We start from the raw sequence: 8,606 nt of genomic DNA, 5'->3' as shown, positions 1-8,606 counted from the left end.
GGAACACGGTGGTGGTGGCGATGCGTACCCGACCGACCTACGCTGCTGGAACACGGTGGTGGTGGCGATGCGTACCCAACCGACCTACGCTGGTGGAACACGGTGGTGGTGGGGATGCGTACCCGACCGACCTACGCTGGTGGAACACGGTGGTGGTGGGGATGCGTACCCGACGACCTACGCTGGTGGAACACGGTGGTGGTGGCGATGCGTACCCGACCGACCTACGCTGCTGGAACACGGTGGTGGTGGGGATGCGTACCCGACCGACCTACGCTGGTGGAACACACATGGTGGTGGCGATGCGTACCCGACGACCTACGCTGGTGGAACACACATGGTGGTGGGGATGCGTACCCGACCGACCTACGCTGATGGAACACACATGGTGGTGGCGATGCGTACCCAACCGACCTACGCTGGTGGAACACGGTGGTGGTGGGGATGCGTACCCGACCGACCTACGCTGGTGGAACACACATGGTGGTGGCGATGCGTACCCGACGACCTACGCTGGTGGAACACACATGGTGGTGGGGATGCGTACCCGACCGACCTACGCTGGTGGAACACACGGTGGTGGTGGCGATGCGTACCCGACCGACCTACGCTGGTGGAACACACGGTGGTGGTGGGGATGCGTACCCGACGACCTACGCTGGTGGAACACACATGGTGGTGGGGATGCGTACCCGACGACCTACGCTGGTGGGACACGGTGGTGGCGATGCGTACCCGACGACCTACGCTGGTGGAACACACACGGTGGTGGCGATGCGTACCCGACGACCTACGCTGGTGGAACACACATGGTGGTGGGGATGCGTACCCGACCGACCTACGCTGGTGGAACACACATGGTGGTGGGGATGCGTACCCGACCGACCTACGCTGGTGGGACACGGTGGTGGTGGGGATGCGTACCTGACGACCTACGCTGGTGGAACACGGTGGTGGCGATGCGTACCCGACCGACCTACGCTGGTGGGACACGGTGGTGGTGGGGATGCGTACCCGACCGACCTACGCTGGTGGAACACGGTGGTGGTGGTGATGCGTACCCGACGACCTACGCTGGTGGAACACGGTGGTGGTGGTGATGCGTACCCGACGACCTACGCTGGTGGAACACGGTGGTGGTGGGGATGCGTACCCGACGACCTACGCTGGTGGAACACGGTGGTGGTGGTGGTGATGCGTACCCGACCGACCTACGCTGGTGGAACACGGTGGTGGTGGCGATGCGTACCCAACCGACCTACGCTGGTGGAACAAGGTGGTGGTGGCGATGCGTACCCGACCGACCTACGCTGGTGGAACACGGTGGTGGTGGCGATGCGTACCCGACGACCTACGCTGGTGGAACACGATGGTGGTGGTGATGCGTACCCGACCGACCTACGCTGGTGGAACACGGTGGTGGTGGCGATGCGTACCCAACCGACCTACGCTGGTGGAACACGGTGGTGGTGGCGATGCGTACCCGACCGACCTACGCTGGTGGAACACGGTGGTGGTGGCGATGCGTACCCGACGACCTACGCTGGTGGAACACGGTGGTGGTGGCGATGCGTACCCGACGACCTACGCTGGTGGAACACGGTGGTGGTGGCGATGCGTACCCAACCGACCTACGCTGGTGGAACACGGTGGTGGTGGGGATGCGTACCCGACCGACCTACGCTGGTGGAACACGGTGGTGGTGGGGATGCGTACCCGACGACCTACGCTGGTGGAACACGGTGGTGGTGGCGATGCGTACCCGACCGACCTACGCTGCTGGAACACGGTGGTGGTGGGGATGCGTACCCGACCGACCTACGCTGGTGGAACACACATGGTGGTGGCGATGCGTACCCGACGACCTACGCTGGTGGAACACACATGGTGGTGGGGATGCGTACCCGACCGACCTACGCTGGTGGAACACACATGGTGGTGGCGATGCGTACCCAACCGACCTACGCTGGTGGAACACGGTGGTGGTGGGGATGCGTACCCGACCGACCTACGCTGGTGGAACACACATGGTGGTGGCGATGCGTACCCGACGACCTACGCTGGTGGAACACACATGGTGGTGGGGATGCGTACCCGACCGACCTACGCTGGTGGAACACACGGTGGTGGTGGCGATGCGTACCCGACCGACCTACGCTGGTGGAACACACGGTGGTGGTGGGGATGCGTACCCGACGACCTACGCTGGTGGAACACACATGGTGGTGGGGATGCGTACCCGACGACCTACGCTGGTGGGACACGGTGGTGGCGATGCGTACCCGACGACCTACGCTGGTGGAACACACACGGTGGTGGCGATGCGTACCCGACGACCTACGCTGGTGGAACACACATGGTGGTGGGGATGCGTACCCGACCGACCTACGCTGGTGGAACACACATGGTGGTGGGGATGCGTACCCGACCGACCTACGCTGGTGGGACACGGTGGTGGTGGGGATGCGTACCTGACGACCTACGCTGGTGGAACACGGTGGTGGCGATGCGTACCCGACCGACCTACGCTGGTGGGACACGGTGGTGGTGGGGATGCGTACCCGACCGACCTACGCTGGTGGAACACGGTGGTGGTGGTGATGCGTACCCGACGACCTACGCTGGTGGAACACGGTGGTGGTGGGGATGCGTACCCGACCGACCTACGCTGGTGGAACACGGTGGTGGTGGGGATGCGTACCCGACCGACCTACGCTGGTGGAACACGGTGGTGGTGGGGATGCGTACCCGACCGACCTACGCTGGTGGAACACGGTGGTGGTGGTGATGCGTACCCGACGACCTACGCTGGTGGAACACGGTGGTGGTGGTGATGCGTACCCAACCGACTTACGCTGGTGGAACACGGTGGTGGGGATGCGTACCCGACCGACCTACGCTGGTGGAACACACACGGTGGTGGCGATGCGTACCCGACCGACCTACGCTGGTGGAACACGGTGGTGGTGGTGATGCGTACCCGACCGACCTACGCTGGTGGAACACACGGTGGTGGGGATGGTGGTGGTGGTGGCGATGCGTACCCGACCGACCTACGCTGGTGGAACACGGTGGTGGTGGCGATGCGTACCCGACCGACCTACGCTGGTGGAACACACACGGTGGTGGCGATGCGTACCCGACCGACCTACGCTGGTGGAACACGGTGGTGGGGATGCGTACCCGACGACCTACGCTGGTGGAACACGGTGGTGGTGGCAATGCGTACCCGACGACCTACGCTGGTGGAACACGGTGGTGGTGGGGATGCGTACCCGACGACCTACGCTGGTGGAACACACATGGTGGTGGGGATGCGTACCCAACGACCTACGCTGGTGGAACACGGTGGTGGTGGGGATGCGTACCCGACGACCTACGCTGGTGGAACACGGTGGTGGCGATGCGTACCCGACGACCTACGCTGGTGGAACACACACGGTGGTGGCGATGCGTACCCGACCGACCTACGCTGGTGGAACACGGTGGTGGGGATGCGTACCCAACGACCTACGCTGGTGGAACACGGTGGTGGTGGTGGGGATGCGTACCCGACCGACCTACGCTGGTGGAACACACACGGTGGTGGGGATGCGTACCCGACCGACCTACGCTGGTAGAACACGGTGGTGGTGGCGATGCGTACCCGACGACCTACGCTGGTGGAACACGGTGGTGGTGGCGATGCGTACCCAACGACCTACGCTGGTGGAACACGGTGGTGGTGGCGATGCGTACCCAACCGACCTACGCTGGTGGAACACGGTGGTGGTGGCGATGCGTACCCGACCGACCTACACTGGTGGAACACGGTGGTGGTGGCGATGCGTACCCGACCGACCTACGCTGGTGGAACACGGTGGTGGTGGCGATGCGTACCCGACGACCTACGCTGGTGGAACACACATGGTGGTGGTGGCGATGCGTACCCGACGACCTACGCTGGTGGAACACACATGGTGGTGGGGATGCGTACCCGACCGACCTACGCTGGTGGAACACGGTGGTGGTGGTGGCGATGCGTACCCGACCGACCTACACTGGTGGAACACGGTGGTGGTGATGATGCGTACCCGACCGACCTACGCTGGTGGAACACGGTGGTGGCGATGCGTACCCGACCGACCTACGCTGGTGGAACACACATGGTGGTGGTGGTGATGCGTACCTGACGACCTACGCTGGTGGAACACACGGTGGTGGGGATGGTGGTGGTGGTGGCGATGCGTACCCGACCGACCTACGCTGGTGGAACACGGTGGTGGTGATGATGCGTACCTGACGACCTACGCTGGTGGAACACGGTGGTGGTGGTGATGCGTACCCGACCGACCTACGCTGGTGGAACACGGTGGTGGTGATGATGCGTACCCGACGACCTACGCTGGTGGAACACACATGGTGGAGGCGATGCGTACCCAACGACCTATGCTGGTGGAACACGGTGGTGGTGGTGGCGATGCGTACCCGACCGACCTACGCTGGTGGAACACGGTGGTGGTGGCGATGCGTACCCGACGACCTACGCTGGTGGAACACGGTGGTGGTTTTGATGCGTACCCAACCGACCTACGCTGGTGGAACACGGTGGTGGTGGTGATGCGTACCCGACGACCTACGCTGGTGGAACACACGGTGGTGGTGGCGATGCGTACCCAACCGACCTACGCTGGTGGAACACGGTGGTGGTGGTGGTGGGGATGCGTACCCGACCGACCTACGCTGGTGGAACACACGGTGGTGGTGGCGATGCGTACCCAACCGACCTACGCTGGTGGAACACGGTGGTGGAGGTGGTGGGGATGCGTACCCGACCGACCTACGCTGGTGGAACACGGTGGTGGTGGTGGTGGGGATGCGTACCCGACCGACCTACGCTGGTGGAACACGGTGGTGGTGGTGGCGATGCGTACCCGACCGACCTACGCTGGTGGAACACGGTGGTGGTGGCGATGCGTACCCGACCGACCTACGCTGGTGGAACACGGTGGTGGTGGTGGCGATGCGTACCCGACGACCTACGCTGGTGGAACACACATGGTGGTGGGGATGCGTACCCGACGACCTACGCTGGTGGAACAAACACGGTGGTGGCGATGCGTACCCGACGACCTACGCTGGTGGAACACGGTGGTGGTGGCGATGCGTACCCGACCGACCTACGCTGGTGGAACACGGTGGTGGCGATGCGTACCCGACGACCTACACTGGTGGAACACGGTGGTGGTGGGGATGCGTACCCGACGACCTACGCTGGTGGAACACGGTGGTGGCGATGCGTACCCGACGACCTACGCTGGTGGAACACACACGGTGGTGGCGATGCGTACCCGACGACCTACGCTGGTAGAACACGGTGGTGGCGATGCGTACCCGACCGACCTACGCTGGTGGAACACGGTGGTGGCGATGCGTACCCGACGACCTACGCTGGTGGAACACACACGGTGGTGGCGATGCGTACCCGACGACCTACGCTGGTGGAACACGGTGGTGGTGGGGATGCGTACCCGACCGACCTACGCTGGTGGAACACGGTGGTGGTGGCGATGCGTACCCGACGACCTACGCTGGTGGAACACGGTGGTGGCGATGCGTACCCGACGACCTACGCTGGTGGAACACGGTGGTGGCGATGCGTACCCGACGACCTACGCTGGTGGAACACACATGGTGGTGGGGATGCGTACCCGACGACCTACGCTGGTGGAACACGGTGGTGGTGGTGATGCGTACCCGACCGACCTACGCTGGTGGAACACGGTGGTGGTGGTGGGGATGCGTACCCGACGACCTACGCTGGTGGAACACGGTGGTGGTGGTGATGCGTACCCGACCGACCTACGCTGGTGGAACACGGTGGTGGTGGGGATGCGTACCCGACGACCTACGCTGGTGGAACACGGTGGTGGCGATGCGTACCCGACGACCTACGCTGGTGGAACACACACGGTGGTGGCAATGCGTACCCGACGACCTACGCTGGTAGAACACGGTGGTGGCGATGCGTACCCGACCGACCTACGCTGGTGGAACACGGTGGTGGCGATGCGTACCCGACGACCTACGCTGGTGGAACACACACGGTGGTGGCGATGCGTACCCGACGACCTACGCTGGTGGAACACGGTGGTGGTGGGGATGCGTACCCGACCGACCTACGCTGGTGGAACACGGTGGTGGCGATGCGTACCCGACGACCTACGCTGGTGGAACACGGTGGTGGCGATGCGTACCCGACGACCTACGCTGGTGGAACACGGTGGTGGCGATGCGTACCCGACGACCTACGCTGGTGGAACACACACGGTGGTGGCGATGCGTACCCGACGACCTACGCTGGTGGAACACGGTGGTGGTGGGGATGCGTACCCGACCGACCTACGCTGGTGGAACACGGTGGTGGCGATGCGTACCCGACGGCCTACGCTGGTGGAACACGGTGGTGGCGATGCGTACCCGACGACCTACGCTGGTGGAACACGGTGGTGGCGATGCGTACCCGACGACCTACGCTGGTGGAACACACATGGTGGTGGGGATGCGTACCCGACGACCTACGCTGGTGGAACACGGTGGTGGTGGCGATGCGTACCCGACCGACCTACGCTGGTGGAACACGGTGGTGGTGGCGATGCGTACCCGACGACCTACGCTGGTGGAACACGGTGGTGGTGGTGGTGATGCGTACCCAACGACCTACGCTGGTGGAACACGGTGGTGGTGGCGATGCGTACCCGACGACCTACGCTGGTGGAACACGGTGGTGGTGGTGGCGATGCGTACCCGACGACCTACGCTGGTGGAACACGGTGGTGGTGGTGATGCGTACCCGACGACCTACGCTGGTGGAACACGGTGGTGGTGGTGGTTGCGATGCGTACCCGACCGACCTACGCTGGTGGAACACACGGTGGTGGTGGCGATGCGTACCCGACCGACCTACGCTGGTGGAACACGGTGGTGGTGGGGATGCGTACCTGACGACCTACGCTGGTGGAACACGGTGGTGGCGATGCGTACCCGACGACCTACGCTGGTGGAACACGGTGGTGGTGGTGGTGATGCGTACCCGACCGACCTACGCTGGTGGAACACGGTGGTGGTGGTGGTGATGCGTACCCGACGACCTACGCTGGTGGAACACGGTGGTGGTGGTGGTTGCGATGCGTACCCGACCGACCTACGCTGGTGGAACACACATGGTGGTGGCGATGCGTACCCGACCGACCTACGCTGGTGGAACACGGTGGTGGTGGCGATGCGTACCCGACCGACCTACGCTGGTGGAACACACGGTGGTGGTGGCGATGCGTACCCGACCGACCTACGCTGGTGGAACACACGGTGGTGGTGGGGATGCGTACCCGACGACCTACTCTGGTGGAACACACATGGTGGTGGGGATGCGTACCCGACCGACCTACGCTGGTGGAACACGGTGGTGGTGGCGATGCGTACCCGACGACCTACGCTGGTGGAACACGGTGGTGGTGGTGGCGATGCGTACCCGACGACGTACGCTGGTGGAACACGGTGGTGGTGGTGGCGATGCGTACCCGACGACCTACGCTGGTGGAACACGGTGGTGGTGGTGGCGATGCGTACCCGACCGACCTACGCTGGTGGAACACGGTGGTGGTGGTGGCGATGCGTACCCGACCGACCTACGCTGGTAGAACACGGTGGTGGTGGCGATGCGTACCCGACCGACCTACGCTGGTAGAACACAGTGGTGGTGGTGGCGATGCGTACCCGACGACCTACGCTGGTGGAACACGGTGGTGGTGGTGATGCATACCCGACGACCTACGCTGGTGGAACACGGTGGTGGTGGGGATGCGTACCCGACGACCTACGCTGGTGGAACACGGTGGTGGTGGTGGCGATGCGTACCCGACGACCTACGCTGGTGGAACACGGTGGTGGTGGTGGCGATGCGTACCCGACGACCTACCCTGGTGAACACGGTGGTGGCGATGCGTACCCGACGACCTACGCTGGTGGAACACGGTGGTGGTGGTGGCGATGCGTACCCGACCGACCTACGCTGGTAGAACACGGTGGTGGTGGCGATGCGTACCCGACCGACCTACGCTGGTAGAACACAGTGGTGGTGGTGGCGATGCGTACCCGACGACCTACGCTGGTGGAACACGGTGGTGGTGGTGATGCATACCCGACGACCTACGCTGGTGGAACACGGTGGTGGTGGGGATGCGTACCCGACGACCTACGCTGGTGGAACACGGTGGTGGTGGTGGCGATGCGTACCCGACGACCTACGCTGGTGGAACACGGTGGTGGTGGTGGCGATGCGTACCCGACGACCTACCCTGGTGAACACGGTGGTGGCGATGCGTACCCGACGACCTACGCTGGTGGAACACGGTGGTGGTGGTGGCGATGCGTACCCGACCGACCTACGCTGGTAGAACACACGGTGGTGGTGGTGGCGATGCGTACCCGACCGACCTACGCTGGTAGAACACACGGTGGTGGTGGTGGCGATGCGTACCCGACCGACCTACGCTGGTGGAACACGGTGGTGGTGGTGGCGATGCGTACCCGACGACCTACGCTGGTGGAACACGGTGGTGGTGGTG

The sequence above is a fragment of the Oncorhynchus mykiss genome, chromosome 9 (assembly GCF_057628025.1).
Source record: "Oncorhynchus mykiss isolate SJ-2025 chromosome 9, ASM5762802v1, whole genome shotgun sequence".
In the NCBI taxonomy this organism is placed as follows: Eukaryota; Metazoa; Chordata; class Actinopteri; order Salmoniformes; family Salmonidae; genus Oncorhynchus; species Oncorhynchus mykiss.
Note: the sequence above shows the minus strand (reverse complement) of the source record.